Here is a 17,046-nt window from a genome sequence, read left to right as displayed (position 1 = left end):
ATTGAGGAGGGCACGTTCTGCATGGAGCACTGGGTGTTATGCACAAACAATGAATCATGGAACACTTCATCTAGAACTAATGATGTAATGTATGGGGATTAACATAAGAGTAAAAAAAAAAAAGAAACTTGTACTTGCAGATGTCTTTTTTTTTTTTTTTGGTTACCAATTCAGTTTTGTTATTTATAATTAGTCTGTTTAGATTTTCTATTTCTTCCTGGTTCTGTTTTGGAAGACTGTATGTTTCTAGGACTTGATCCTTTTCTTCTAGGTTGTTGACTTTGTTGGCATATAATTTTTCATAGTTTTATCTTATAATTCTTTGTATTTCTGTGGCATCAGTTCTTACATCTCATTTCTCATTTCTGATTTTATTTGATTCTGTCCTTTCTTTTTTTAATGAGTGTTGATAAGGGTTTGTTAATTTTGTTTATCTTTTCAAAGAACCAGCTCTTGGTTGCACTGATTTTTTTTTCCATTTCTTTAGTCTCTGTGTCATTTATTTCTGCTCTGATCTTTATTATTTCCTTTCTTCTACTCACATTGGGTGTTGTTTGTTATTTGGGAAAGAGTATTTTGAATAAAAAAGCAGTACCTGATAGTGATTTAGAGCAGGAATACCAAATGTGAATTGCCTTAATTTAATTTAATTGGTCCTATATCCATATAGACACTTTGCTTTCTTTCTAGTTAGAGATATTCCATCCCTGTTTGATGTGTATTAGCTATACCAGTGTGCTAGATCCTACCCACAGCCATGCTCCACTGGATGTTTTCCTTTAAACTATATCATTGAAGTATAACTATATATAATAAACTGCACCTATTTATTTATTTATTTATTTTTAAAAGATTTTATTTATTTATTTTAGAGACAGAGCACAAGAGGGGGGAGGGTCAGAGGGAGAAGCAGACTCCCTGCTGAGCAGGGAGCCCGTTGTGGGACTCGATCCCAGGACCCTGGGATCATGACCTGAGCCGAAGGCAGTCGCTTAACCAACTGAGCCACCCAGGCGCCCAAACTGCACCTATTTAAAGTATATAGCTTGACATTTGTGGTGAGCACAGCATAACATAAAAAGTTGTCAGTTGAACCACTATGTTCTACACTGGAAACTAAGGTAACATTGTGTGTCAACTACAGCTCAATAAAAAAATAATTTTAAATAAAGTATACAGTTTGATGCATTAAAGGAGTCACACAAAATTTCAGAGCACATTCTGAATTATTCTGTTTCTATGTAATTCCAGAAAATGCACAATAAGTTTTAACTACTTTGTTCTGTAACTTATTAAAATTTAATGCCCGTGAGCCTCACTTTTCTTATTTCTAAAGATAACATGATATAATAAAAGTAATTTCAGAGGGATATTGTGGGGAATAAACAAATGTGTGGTCATATTTTGTAAATTCCTATGAAAATGTCCAGTGGTGAGGGGTATGATATGTGTGTGTTTATACACATTTTTCTCCTAACTAAACATGGGTGCTCATATGCACATACATAGACTCATTATTAGGTGATTTTTCATGTCACAAGTAAACTAGAGAGAAAGTGGGATAGGATAAGAATGAAAAGAATGAACATTTGGATTAAGGTGAAAGTAAAAGGATGTAAAAATTTGATCACAAAGATTTAAGATAGAACAAGTGTCTTTAAGGATTGAATTTCTCTACCTTAGTGCCTGTAAGTCAGAAAGGCTAATGGCAGCGAAGATTTTCTGAACCAGCTACTGGGGTGGAACAACTCCAAAGTGACTTCAGATTTCTTTTTCTACTTAAAGTGGGATTTCAATACCAAATATCCTTATCCAAGAAAAGATAAATGAATAAGACCCATGGCTGAATTTCATTTCCCTTGAACAAAGTGTTATTTTTTTTAAAGATTTTATTTATTTACTTGACAGAGAGAGACACAGTGAGAGAGAGAGCACAAGCAGAAGTGGGGGAGGGAGAAGCAGGCTTCCCGCGGAGCAGGGAGCCCGATGCGGGGCTCAATCCCAGGACCCAGGGATCATGACCTGAGCTGAAGGCAGACGCTTAATGACTGAGCCAGGAGTCTGGATTAGATTTTTACTGTGGTTGTAACAAATTACCATACTGCTGCCTTTAAACAAATCAATTTATTTTCTGATAGTTCTGGAAGTAAGAAGTCTGAAATAAGTCTCCCTTGGCTAAAATCACTCTGCAGAGAAGAGTTCACTCTGGAGGTCTGGGGAGAATAGCTTTTCTTGCCTATTGCAGCTTTAGAGCCACCTGTACTCTAGGCTCAAGCCCCCTCCCTTTATCTTCAAAGCCAGCAACATAGTATCTAAAATCTCTCTGACTCCAAGACTTCTGCCTCCTTCCTCCACAAAGGGAGGACCCTTGTGATTTATTGACCCAGCTGGATAATCAGAATAACTTTATCTGAGGGTCAGCTGACTAGCAATGTTAATCCCATTTGCAACCTTAATTCTCCCTTGCCATGATGCAAGATGTATCCAAAGATTCTGTGGATTAAGATGTGGAAATATTTTGGCGATGTTATTCTGCCTCCTAAAAGTCTTTTTCAGAGGTATATTTGATGTCAACTCAGGGGCCTTCACTTTGGAGGATCAAACACATAATTTATTTCAGATTCTAGTGTGAGTACTGAGACTTTTCTTTCAAAACCACACATGAAGAGAATTACATGGCTTATTTATTAACATCACCACAAAGCTATAAATCCAGAGATGAATTGGGACCTCCACACAGAGACTTTCGTCTTATAGACCCCACCTAGGTGAGGCTGAGAGCTCAGCAGGTTATTTCAGGAAAGGAGCAGAGAGAATGGAACCTGAGCATTTTTACCTGAGGTCACTTGGACTAGGTAGACGCATTTATAATTATTTTATATAATGTGTTCAAAAGAGAAGTGTCCATTGGACTCAACAATACAGGCATCATTTTTGACAATGTGTGGTGGGAATGGAAGTACCATTGGATGAAACGGAGGAAGGGAATGGGGGACCTAATGTTCCAGGCAAATAAGAACATATCCAAGGAGTTTTGCAGCTAAGGGGAGCAGGAAAACAGATTATTAGGATTGGAGGTGTGTGTGGTGAACTTTTTAAAGTTTAACTTATTTCACTTAGCATAATACCCTCCAGTTAGATGTGGTTCATATACATAATGGAATATTATTCAGCCATCAGAAAAGTTTTGTCTTTAAAATCATTGGTGAAATAAGTCAATCAGAGAAAGATTATTATCATATGGTTTCACTCATATGTGGAATATAGGAAACAGCACAGAGGATCACAGGGGAAAGGAGGGAAAACTGAATGGAAAGTCATCAAAGAAAAACCATGAGAGACTCTTAACTATAGGAAACAAACTAAGGGATGCTGGAGGGGAGGCAGGTGGGGGAATGGGGTAATTGGGTGATGGGCATTAAGGAGAGCACGTGATGTGATGAGCATTGGGTGTTATATGCAACTGATGAATTACTGAACCCTACATCTGAAACTAATGATGTGGTATATATTGGCTAATTGAATTTAAATTAAAAAAATTTGGAAAAGCCTTTTATTATTTCATCTTCAAAAATCCCCTTCTATTGTCATACATTGTATATTTTCTGTTGTAAATTGTGGGTTTATTCCCTTTGCATATATTTCTAGAGGGATATTCAACCCGTAAACTGTCTTGACATCATAAAAATACCACTCCTTTCTTGTTTAGAAACATTGTTATTTTCCTGCATTGTTAATTATTCTGGGCATCAGGGCATATGAACTGGGGATGGCATGCTGCCAGAACCAGGAAAGCTTTTTGCTCATCACAGTCTCTCAGGGACACCCTGAGCTTATTAGATCTCTTTTACCTCTTGTGTCCATTTCTTTCCTCTGTGTTTTGGGAACCTCTTTTTTATTTTTCTTTAGAAACCAGACACAAGATGATCATATTAAAATGGAGCCCTGTGTTTCTAGGTCCTTGGGAGGTTTACTAACTAGAATTTAAGTACTACTTGCACAGTCTTCAGGGTAAAGATAATCTGATGTTGACAGTTTGCCTTTTATCATTTCTTTCAACATTATTATGACTGAGGGAAAGAAAACCATGGTAGTGGGGGGGCGGAGCAAGATGGCGGAGGAGTAGGAGACCTGGATTTCGTCTCCTCTCAGGAATTCAGCTGGATAGGGATCAAACCATTCTGAACACCTACAAACTCAACAGGAGATCGAAGAAAAGAATAGCAACAACTTTCATCAGAAAAGCGACCACTTTCTGGAAGGTAGGACGTGCGGAGAAGTGAATCCGAGGCGATATTCGGGAGGATAGACGGCGGGGGAGGGGCCTCCGTCGGCCGCTTCTGGCAAGTGATAGAGCCGCGGAGCACAAAATTGGAACTTTTAGGAGTCTGCTCCACTGAGGGACATCACTCCGGTGGCTAAGCTGGGGGTGGAACCCTCCGGGACAGTGTGGTCTCAGGACCCTCGGGGTCACAGAAAGACCGGGGGTGCCTGAGTGTGGCAGAGCTCCCAGGCAATGGAGCAGGGAAGCCGGCTGCAGAGGCAGAGCCCAGGCGCGGGCTCTCAGCTCGGGGTGGCCATAAACCGTGATCTGCGGCACAGTCGGGCCCCTGCGCCTCCAGCAGGGACCCAACAAGCGGCAGATCCGGGGAGACTCGCCTTCCTCCCCCGGGAGGAGCCGCGCGGGAGTGCACCGCAGGGATCTGCTGGGTTTGGAGACTCCACCCGGGGTCGGGTGCCAGAGACAGAGGCGCGCGGTCACAGGCCGGGCGAGCACGGAGTGCGGCCGGAGACCAGGAGACGGGAGTGACTGACGGCTTTTCTCTGGGGGCTCACTGAGGAGCGGGGCCCCGAGTTCTCGGCTCCTCCGGGGCGGAGATTGGGAGGCCGCCATTTTCACTCTCCGCCTCCAAAGCTGTAAGGAAAGCTCGCAGGGAACAAAAGCCCCGGAGAGCAAACCCGAGCAGATTACTTAGCCGGGAGGGGGCAAGGGCGGGGCAATTCCGCCTCCGGCAGAGACATTTGGAAACCACGGCAACAGGCCCCTCCCCAGAAGATCAGCGAGAACAGCCAGCCAAGACCAAGTTTACCCATCAATGAGAACGGCAGAACTCCAGCGCTAGGGGAGTACTGCACATACAATTCATGGCTTTTTTACAATGATTCTTTAGTCTTTCAAAGTTAATTTTTTTTAACTGTCTTTTTTCTTTTTTTTTTTTAATTTTTCTTTTTCCCTTTTTCAACCAACATCTTATCAATCCCTTTTTTAAAAAACATTTTTATTTTTCATTTTTAGAGTCATATTCTATCCCTTCATAGTAGTTACCCGTATTTTTGGCATATATATATAAGTTGTTCTCCCTTTAAAATTTTGAGATTGATAGTTTCTTCTAACAGATCAAAATATACCCTAAATCTCTAGTGTATGGTTTTTTTCTACTCCCCTGCCTGATCACATTCTCTCCCTTTTTTTTTCTTTTTTTTTAAATCCTCTTCTTTCTTTTTTCAAACACCTTCTTATCAATTCCTTTTATAAAATTTTTTTATACTTTTCACCTTCACAGTCATATTCCATCTCTTCATCATATCAACCCTTATTTTTGTACATATATAAGTTTTTCTTTCTTTAAAATTTTGGGAGGCACTTTCTTCTAACAGACCAAAATAAGCACAAAATCTAGTGTGTGGCACTGATCTATGTACCAGCCTGATCATATTTGCTCATACTCTGTTTTTTGTTTTGTTTTGTTTTGTTCTGGTTTTGTTTGTTTTTATCTTTATCTTTTTCTTTTTCTTTCTTTTTCTTTCTCTTTTTTCTCTCTTTCCCTTTCTTTTATGGTAAAACTTACGAGAGACAAAGAAAAAATCCTGAAAGCAGCTCAGGAGAAGAGATATGTAACGTACAATGGTAGAAACATTAGATTGGCAACACCTATCCACAGAGACCTGGCAGGCCAGAAAGGACTGGCAGGATATATTCAGAGCACTAAATGAGAAAAATATGCAGCCAAGAATACTATACTATTTCGTGCAAACACGAAACCAGCCCTACAAGAAATCTTGAAAGGGGTCCTCTAAGCAAAGAGAGAGCCTAAAAGCAACATAGACCAGAAAGGAACACAGACAATATACAGTAACAGTCACCTTACAGGCAATACAATGGCACTAAATTCCTATCTTTCAATAGTTACCCTGAATGTAAATGGGCTCAATGCCCCAATCAAAAGACACAGGCTATCAGACTGTATTAAAAAACAAGACCCATTGATATGCTGTCTGCAAGAGACTCATTTTAGAACTAAAGACACCCCCAGATTGAAAGTGAGAGGGTGGAAAACCATTTACCATGCCAATGGACACCAAAAGAAAGCAATCCTTATATCAGACAAATTAGATTTTAAACCAAAGACTGTAATAAGAGATGAGGAAGAACACTAGATCCTACTTAAAGGGTCTATCCAACAAGAAGATCTAACAATTGTAAATATCTATGCCCATAACATGGGAGCAGCCAATTATATAATGCAATTGATAGCAAAAGCAAAGAAACACATCGACAACAATACAATAATAGTGGGGGATTTTAACACCCCCCTCACTGAAATGGACAGATCGTCTAAGCAAAAGATCAACAAGGATATAAAGACTTTAAATGACACACTGGACCAAATGGACTTCACAGACATATTCAGAACATTCCATCCCAAAGCAACGGAATACACATTCTTCTCTAGTGCCCATGGAACATTGTCCAGAATAGATCACATCCTAGGTCCTAAATCAGGTCTCAACCAGTACCAAAAGATTGGGATCATTCCCTGCCTATTTTCAGACCACAATGCTTTGAAACTAGAACTCAATCACAAGAGGAAAGTCGGAAAGAACTCAAATACATGGAGGCTAAAGAGCATCTTACTGAAGAATGAATGGGTCACCCAGGAAATTAAAGAAGAATTTAAAAAGTTCATGGAAACCAATGAAAATGAAAACACAACTATTCAAAATATTTGGGATACAGCAAAGGCAGTCCTGAGAGGAAAGTATATAGCAATACAAGCCTTTCGCAAGAAACGAGAAAGGTCTCAAAACACAACCTAACCCATACCTAAAGGAGCTGGAGAAAGAACAGCAAATAAAGCCTAAACCCAGCAGGAGAAGAGAAATAATAAAGATCAGAGCAGAAATCAATGAAATAGAAACCAAAAGAACAGTAGAACAGATCAATGAAACTAGGAGCTGGTTCTTTGAAAGAATTAACAAGATTGATAAACCCCTGGCCAGACTTATCCAAAAGAGAAGAGAAATGACCCAAATCAACAAAATCATGAATGAAAGAGGAGAGATCACAACCAACACTAAAGAAATACAAACAATTATAAGAACATATTATGAGCAACTCTATGCCAGCAAATTAGATAACCTGGAAGAGATGGATGCATTCCTAGAGATGTATCAACTACCAAAACTGAACCAGGAAGAACTAGAAAACCTGAACAGACCTATAACCACTAAGGAAATTGAAGCAGTCATCAAAAATCTCCCAACAAACAAAAGCCCAGGACCAGATGGCTTCCCAGGGGAATTCTACCAAACATTTAAAGTACAATTAATACCTATTCTTCTGAAACTGTTCCAAAAAGGGAAATGGAAGGAAATCTTTGAAACTTGTTTTATGAGGCCACCATTACCTTGATCCCCAAACCAGACAAAGACCCCATCAAAAAGGAGAATTACAGACCAATATCCCTGATGAACATGGATGCAAAAATTCTCACCAAAATACTAGCCAATAGGATCCAACAGCACATTAAAAGGATTATTCACCACAACCAAGTGGGATTTATCCTTGGGCTGCAAGTTTGGTTCAACATCTGCAAATCAATCAATGTGATACAATACATTAATAAAATAAAGAACAAAAATCATATGATCCTCTCAATAGAGACAGAAAAAGCATTTGACAATGTACAGCATCCTTTCTTGATCAAAAGAAATAGTCTTCAGAGTATAGGGATAGAGGGTACGTACCTCAATATCATAAAAGCCATCTATGAAAAACCTACAGTGAATATCATTCTCAATGGGGAAAAACTGACAGCTTTCCCCCTAAGGTCAGGAACATGGCAGGGATGTCCACTATCACCACAGCTGTTCAAAATAGTATTAGAAGTCCTAGCCACAGCAATCAGACAACAAAAAGAAATCAAAGGCATCCGAATCAGCAAAGAAGAAGTCAAACTCTCACTTTTTGCAGATGATATGATAACTTTATGTGGAAAACCCAAAAGACTCCACCCCAAAACTGCTAGAACTCATACAGGGATTCAGTGAAGTGGCAGGATATATAATCAATGCACAGAAATCAGTTGCATTTCTATACACCAACAACAAGATAGAAGAAAGAGAAATTAAGGAGTCAATCCCACTTACAATTCCACCCAAACCATAAGATACCTAGGAATAAATCTAACCAAAGAGACAAAGGATCTGTACTCAGAAAACTATAAAATACTCATGAAAGAAATTGAGGAAGACACAAAGAAATGGAAAAACGTTCCATGCTCATGGATTGGAAGAACAAATATTGTGAAGATGTCAATGCTACCTAGAGCAATCTACACATTCAATGCAATCCGCATCAAAATACCACCCACTTTCTTCAAGAAATGGAATAACTAATTCTAAAATTTGTATGGAACCAGAAAAGACCCCGCATAGCCAGAGGAATGTTGAAAAAGAAAAGCGAAGCTGGTGGTATCACAAGTCTGGACTTCAAGCTCTATTACAAGCTGTCATCATCAAGACAGTATGGTACTGGCACAAAAACAGACACATCGATCAATGGAACAGAATAGAGAGCCCAGAAATGGACCCTCAACTCTATGGTCAACTCATCTTTGACAAAGCAGGAAAGAATGTCCAATGGAACAAAGACAGTCTCTTCAACAATGGTGTTGGTAAAATTGGACAGCCACATGCAGAAGAATGAAACTGGACCATTTCCTTACACCACACACAAAAATAGACTCCAAATGGTTGAAAGACCTCAGTGTGAGACAGGAGTCCATCAACATCCTAAAGGAGAACAAAGGCAGCAACCTCTTCGACCTCAGCCGCAGCAACTTCTTCCTAGAAACATCGCCAAAGACAAGGGAAGCAAGGGCAAAAATGAACTATTGGGACTTCGTCAAGATACAAAGCTTTTGCACAGCCAAAGGAACAGTCAACAAAACCAAAAGACCACCGACAGAATGGGAGAAGATATTTGCAAATGACATATCAGATAAAGAGCTAGTATCCAAAATCTATAAAGAACTTATCAAACTCAGCACCCAAAGAACAAAGAATCCAATCAAGAAATGGGCAGAAGACATGAACAGACATTTTTCCAAAGAAGACATCCAAATGGCCAACAGACACATGAAAAAGTGCTCAACATCGCTCGGCATCAGGAAAATCCAAATCAAAACCTCAATGAGATACCACCTCACACCAGTCAGAATGGCTAAAATTAACAAGTCAGGAAACGACAGATGTTGGCGGGGATGCGGAGAAAGGGGAACCCTCCTACACTGTTGGTGGGAATGCAAGCTGGTATAGCCACTCTGGAAAACAGTATGGAGGTTCCTCAAAAAGTTGAAAATAGAGCTACCCTATGACCCAGCAATTGCACTACTGGGTATTTACCCGACGATACAAATGTAGGAATCTGAAGGGGTACATGCACCCTGATGTGTATAGCAGCAATGTCCACAATAGCCAAACTATGGAAAGAGCCAAGATGTCCATCGACAGATGAATGGATAAAGAAGAGGTGGTATATATTTACAATGGAATATTATGCAGCCATCAAAAGGAATGAGATCTTGCCATTTGCAACGACATGTGGATAGAACTGGAGGGTATTCTACTGAGCAAAATAAGTCAATCAGAGAAAGACATGGACCATATGACATCACTGATATGAGGAATTCTTAATCTCAGGAAACAAACTAAGGGTTGCTGGAGTGGTGGGGGGTGGGAGGGATGGTGTGGCTGGTGATAGACATTGGGGAGGGTATGTGCTATGGTGAGCACTCTGAATTGTGTAAGACTGTTGAATCACAGACCTGTACCTCTGAAACAAATAATACATTATATGTTAAAAAAAAAAAAGTGAAGATAGCAGGAAGGGAAAAATGAAGGCATGGAAATCGGAGTGGGAGTCAAACCATGAGAGACTATGGACTCTGGGAAACAAACTGAGGGTTCCAGAGGGGAGGTGGGGAGGGAGATGGGTTAGCCTGGTGAAAGGTATTGAAGAGGGCACGTACTGCAGGGAACACTGGGTGTTATATGCAAACAATGAATCATGGAACACTACATCAAAAACTAATGATGTAATGTATGGTGATTAACATAACATAATAAAAAAAAGAATTTTTAAAAAATTTTATGCAAACATATCTTTCTTTCTTTCTTTTCTGTTTTTTTTGTTTTTTTGTTTTTTGGGGGTTTTTTTTGGTGAAGAAGACCTACAACCAACTGCACCTTACTCTATCACAGGGCCACAGCCTTGCTACTCAAAGAGTGGTCCATAGACCATAAGCTGCAGCATCAATATCACTCAGGCACTTGTTAGAAATGCTGGACTCATATAATAAAAAGAAAAATAAATTAAGTTTTTTAAAAAAGAAATGCTGAACTCCTTGGCCCACCAGCACCTACTAAAGAAGAATCTGCATTTAAACTACAATCCTACGTGATTTACAGGCACTGTGAAGTTGGAGAAGTGTTGGTCTAGATTACATTTTCTCACATTCTAATTTGACCTTTGAGGCAAGGTCATTATTTGTGTTGGGAGCGGTCCTGCTCATTGGAGGTGTTTAGCAGCATACTTTAGACATTGCCAGATATGCCCAGGGGAAAATACCACCTCTGGTTGGGATCATTGGCACAGAGTTTGAAAACTGGGAGCATCCTGACAGAATGCAATCAGTACCCATCCTTTTCTGCAATGATAACTTTGAGAAGCTCATTAAATTCTTCAAACCCCATGCCTCCATGGGGAATGGAGTTCACACTAGTGCTTCCTCACTGAATGGACTTCTAAAATTAGGCAATTCCTATGAGATATTAAACTCGGATTATAGTGCAGAAAAAGATCTAAATATATTTAGATAGATATTTAGATCTAAATATATTTAGAGATATATTTAGATATATCTCTTACAATTAGCAAATATTTTATACTCACATTATAAGTCCTAGCTATGAACTTGTGATAGAAGTGTGAAATTCCTAATTGTTTTGGCAAAACTGTCATGAAGACAAGGAGTGTGGTGCCCAGAGATTTATATTAAAGGAACAAACATTATCTTTTTTTGAAAAAGGGAAAAGTAACTTTCTAGAGATATCAGCGGTATCATCCACCACAAATCAATGTTTTGAAGGACGTAAGGGACCTAGTCGGGACCAATTCCTCAGTCTTAAACAGGAGAAAAACATTCACTCAAGAGTGGGATAAGGTGCTGGGGTTTAGATCTCTGAAAGGAGAAGAAGTCATAGAAAAAGAGTAAGAAAAACTGACTTCACTTGGCTTATCGCCTGGTTTCCTAGGAACAGAAATTCAACAGGAAAAATTTCCTTTCTGTCCACACTAGTGTCCCACAGGGAAATCATGTGCCTAAAGGTGGGAGGAACAGGAGGGAAATGTGCCTAATGAGCAGACCAAAGCGGCTGTAAATACCTTTTCTGCTGCAGTCCCACAGTGCAGGCAACCTTGGGCTGGACAAGACCTGGTCATTTCTTGTGCAGTCCTAAGTCTGGATGGGGCACTGAAGTTTGACCCTTTCCTGCTCTCTGGGGACAGAGCTTCATCCTCCATCATCTACCAATCAGACAGGTATTTTGATTTCCAAGTAGTGACCTTCCTCTCTGAGACCGCATCTAGATGAGTTTTACCACCCAGTAGGAACTGCAGCAGAAGGTCAAGGGAATGAAAGTCAAGAAGTTTTAGCTGAGGTCACTTGAGGGCCAGTCCAGCCTAGCCCAGAGCTGAGAGTTTGCTGTGGCTGTTCGCTGGCTTGATTAAGAAATTTATTATTGATTCATTTATGTATTTATGATGCTAAATATAGAAGTGAATATTGTACTCAGAAATGCAAGGTTCATTGTTAACAAATAATCATAATAATGGAAACCCAAGTAAACGGGATATGGGAAGAATAAAATAGAACATGAGACCTAGGATCTTTGCAATTAACCAGAGTAGAAAAGTCAAGTATTAGCTGTGGAGGAATATACAGTGAAGTGAGGACATGTCTTTTCATGTTTAAGATGGGATATATTGACCACATTTCCATACTGAGGAGAAAATCCAGATGAAAAAGTTCTCCCAGGTACACCCTTGCAAGAGCAGTATGTGAGAAACAACAAATGTTGGAGAGGTTGTGGAGAAAGGGGAACCCTCTTACACTGTTGGTGGGAATGCAAGTTGGTACAGCCACTTTGTTTTTTGTTTGTTTGTTTGTTTTTATTCTTATGTTAATCCCCATACATTACATCATTAGTTTTAGATGTAGTGTTCCATGATTCATTGTTTGTGCATAACACCCAGTGCTCCATGCAGACTGTGCCCTCCTCAATACCCATTACCAGGCTAACCCATCCTCCCACCCCCCTCCCCTCTAGAACCCTCAGTTTGTTTTTCAGAGTCCATCGTCTCTCATGGTTCGTCTACCCCTCCGATTTTCCCTGCTTCATTCTTCCCCTCCTGCTACCTTCTTCTTCTTTTTTTTCTTAACATATATTGCATTATTTGTTTCAGAGGTACAGATCTGATATTCAACAGTCTTGCACAATTTACAGCGCTTACCAGAGCACATACCCTCCCCAGTGTCTATCACCCAGTCACCCCATCCCTCCCACCCCACCCCCCACTCCAGCAACACTCAGTTTGTTTCCTGCGATTAAGAATTCCTCCTATCAGTGAGGTCATATGATACATGTCTTTCTCTGTTTGACTTATTTCGCTCAACATAATACCCTCCAGTTCCATCCACGTCGTTGCAAATGGCCACTTTGGAAAACAGTGTGGAGGTGTCTCAGAAAATTAAAAATAGAGCTCCCCTATGACCCAGCAATTGCACTACTGGGTATTTACTCCAAAGACACAGATGTAATGAAAAGAAAGGCCATATGCACCCCAATATTCATAGCAGCAATGTCTGCAATAGCCAAACTGTGGAAAGAGCCAAGATGCCCTTCAACAGATGAATGGATAAAGAAGATGGGGTTCATATATACAATGGAATATTACTCAGTCATCAGAAAGGATGAATACCCAACTTTTACATCAACATGGATGGGATTGGAGGAGATTATGCTAAGTGAAATAAGTGAAGCAGAGAAAGTCAATTATCACATGGTTTCACTTATTTGTGGAACATAAGGAATAGCATGGAGGACATTAGGAGAAGGAACGGAAAAATGAAGGTGGGAAAATCGGAGGGGGAGATGAAGTATGAGAGACTATGGACTCCGAGAAACAAACAGGGTTTTGGGGGAGGGGAGGGGGTATGGGTTAGCCTGGTGATGGGTATTAAGGAGGGCATGTACTGCATGGAGAACTGGGTGTTATATGAAAATAATGAATCCTGGATCACTACATCAAAAACTAATGATGTGTTGTATGGTGACTAACATAACATAACAAAATTAAATTAAAAAAAAAAGAAACACACAAAAAAAGCAGTATGTGAAACATACATAGCAAAGCATCTCCTCTCTTGAGTATTCAAATGAAATTTTTTACATGTATTATGTGAAAAAGGGTATGCTGATGAGCTTCCTTTACAATTACCTCATTACCTGTGAGCCTGAATATGTCCTGACTTAGCTAGCCACCCACTTTCTCTGTTGAAAATCATCTGTGGGAGTCCTTGGTGTTTGCACAGTGGGATCAGAGAGGTTTTATTCCTGTTTTTATTGCATTCTTTCAAGCAAAGATTTGCTGTTTATTTCACCAATTTAGTTATTTGCCATTTTGCTTTTTTATGTATGTGTAGATGTATTTGTGCAGAATATGTGAGTGTATAAATTTTGTGTGGTAAAGTTTCTGAGTTAGTCATATTCCTACTATTGTTTTTCTAGGGTTTTTTTTTCTGAAAGAATTGATCTGTCATATTAATATTATTCACTTGTGAATACCTGTTTTCCAAACACTGAAAGTGAATGTCCCTCTGCATACTTATTGCTCACAAATCACCTTTATACATATATTTCAACTAGTGTTCACATCTTTGTGTTCCTCATTGTTCGTTTTGGCCTTTTATTATTGGATCTCTTTCTAAAATAGAAATGCCATCACTTGAAAGGGATTCCATTTTATGTTTGACCAAGAATCACCTTTACCTTCCATAAACATACTTGTCCCATATGTCTTTATGTGACATGAAACTAAAACTTTAGACACCAGTTTCTCTCCACATTAAAACACTTTTTCATACTCTTTTATTCCCGAGTCCTTGGCAATCTCATATAGATTTGGACCCATGTTAAGTTCATTTAATTATTACTCTTTTAAATCTATTTGTTCAAACGTTGGTTTTGGAACTTCCTTCAATTTCATTTCAAACAGTTGTTTTGAGCCATTCTGCTTCACCTAAGTGCAGTTTCACTGTTCTTCTTTCTTTCAAAAGTTTCCTTTCTTTTAAAACTGTTCTGTGTTATACACAATTACCCATTCACACACTTTTAATTTGAATGTATAAAAAGACAGCAATGTGTATCATAAGTACGCTTTATGTCTGGCACAATCTTTTTCTAGCTTTTTCTTCCCCAGCCTTCTGACTCATCAATACTTTATACTCATCCCGCTAGTCAACCAGTGTAATGCTGATTCATTATTTCAACACCTGCATGACATTTCATGGTGTGGCTGTGCCTTTACACTCTTCATATTTTTTCTCATTAAATTACTATTATATCAATGCTACTAAATATTTTTATTTTTTTATTATTATGTTCAATTAGCCAACATATACTACATCATTAGTTTTTGATGTAGTGTTCAATGATTCATTAGTTGCATATAACACCCAGTGCTCATCAACACATATGCCCACCTTAATGCCTATCATCTTGTTACCCCATCCCCCCATGCCCCTCCCTTTTGTAATCCTGTTTGTTTCCCAGAGTCCAGAGTCTCTCATGGTTTGTCTCTCTCTCTGATTTCTTCCCATTCAGTTTTCCCTCCCTTCCCCTATGGTCTTCTGCACTATTCCTTATGTTCCACATATGAGTGAAACTACATGATAATTGTCTTTCTCTGCTTGACTTTTTTCACTTAGCATAATCCTCTCCAGTTGCATCCTTGTCGCTGCAAATGGTAGGTATTCATCCTTTCTGATGGCTGAGTAATATTCCATTGTATGTATGAACCACATCTTCTTTATTCATTAATCTTTTGACGGGTATCTTGGCTCCTTCCACAGTTTGGCTATTGTCGACATTGTTGCATTGAACATTGGGGTGCATGTACCAAATATTTTTAAACACTTAATACTATGTTTCTCAAACAAAGCAGATTTTGTTCCCTAGGAGACACTGAGTAATGTTTGAAGACATGTTGGGCTGTCACACTGGGGAGGGGTCCTGGAGCCCAGGGACACTCTAAACACCATATAATGCACAGGACACACCCTGCAACAGAGAAGGCTCTGGCTCCGAATGTCTATAGTGCAGAGACTGAGAAACCCTAGGTTAAAGAATATCTGTATTTTGGGGCGCCTGGGTGGCTCAGTTGGTTAAGTGACTGCCTTCGGCTCAGGTCATGATCCTGGAGTCCCTGGATCGAGTCCCGCATTGGGCTCCCTGCTTGGCGGGGAGTCTGCTTCTCCCTCTGACCCTTCTGACCCTCCCCCCTCTCATGCTCTCTCTCTCTCAGATAAATAAATAAAATCTTAAAAAAAAAGAATATCTGTATTTTTAAAAATATTTTTAAAGTAATCTCTACACCCAACATGGGACTTGAACTTACAACCCCAAGCTCAAGAGTACCATGCTATATAGACTGAGCCAGCCGGGCACCCCAAAGAACATCTGTATTTCCAATATTTGTACCTGTCTTCAGATTCTCCCCAAGACTTATAACACTTCACAATCCTGACAGCAAAATTAGAAAGTACCCCTTTGCTAACTGTTCAAAATTTCCAGCCCAATCAATGTGACAGCCCTTTGAGTGTTTTCTCAGGGTGATGGGTGTGAAAGAGATTTCTTGTTGAGTTTTTAAACTATTAGTGAGCTCAAGTGAAGATTCCTATGTTTGATCAAGTTCATTTGTCTATTACTATTATTACGTGTCCACATATGATATGCCTATTTATCTGTAATTATCAGCATTTCAAATAATTGTTGTAAATCAGTTTCTCTGTTGACTTTTAGTTAGATATTTTTGGTCATAATATAGTTTTAAATTTTATTAAATATACCTATCTTCTTAGTTCTGAGTTTTTTTGCCTTAAAAATAGTGGTTTGCTCTCCTGTGGTTTTAATATGTAATTTTCCAGATGTACATCTAAAACTGAATGGCTACTCCTAAACTGAAGTTTACACCTTTTGATTTTTTGTGAAATGTGTGAGATATGGAACCACTGAAATTCCTTTCATGTAGAAAGCTATTTGTGCCAACTTCCATTCAACAATCCAATCTTTGCCAACTAAATTGAAATGCAGCTTTGTCACGTAAATGCCCATATATAATAAGACCTAATTCCTGATTCATTCAACACATACTAAAAGAGCATCTGCTATGTGCCAGAAATTTCTAAGAATTTTATGTTATACCCTTCTATTTCAAGGTCTTGGGGAATTTTATTATTTGTCCATGTTGATTTTGTGGAGTTCCTGCTCCTATAGATCCTGTTTCAGTTAGTCCTCAAAACTCCCTTCAATGTTGTTGAAAAAGGTTGTGCTGAAACTGCTCTCTTTACACTGGTTTTATCTCCTCTGTCATTCTCTGTGTTTCATAATATCTCATTTTCTTGAATTTGTTTCTATATAAGT

The sequence above is a fragment of the Mirounga angustirostris genome, unplaced genomic scaffold (genome assembly GCF_029215605.1).
Source record: "Mirounga angustirostris isolate CCGP_5_RB_7025 unplaced genomic scaffold, mMirAng1.0.hap1 SCAF_1, whole genome shotgun sequence".
Taxonomy (NCBI): domain Eukaryota; kingdom Metazoa; phylum Chordata; class Mammalia; order Carnivora; family Phocidae; genus Mirounga; species Mirounga angustirostris.
Note: the sequence above shows the minus strand (reverse complement) of the source record.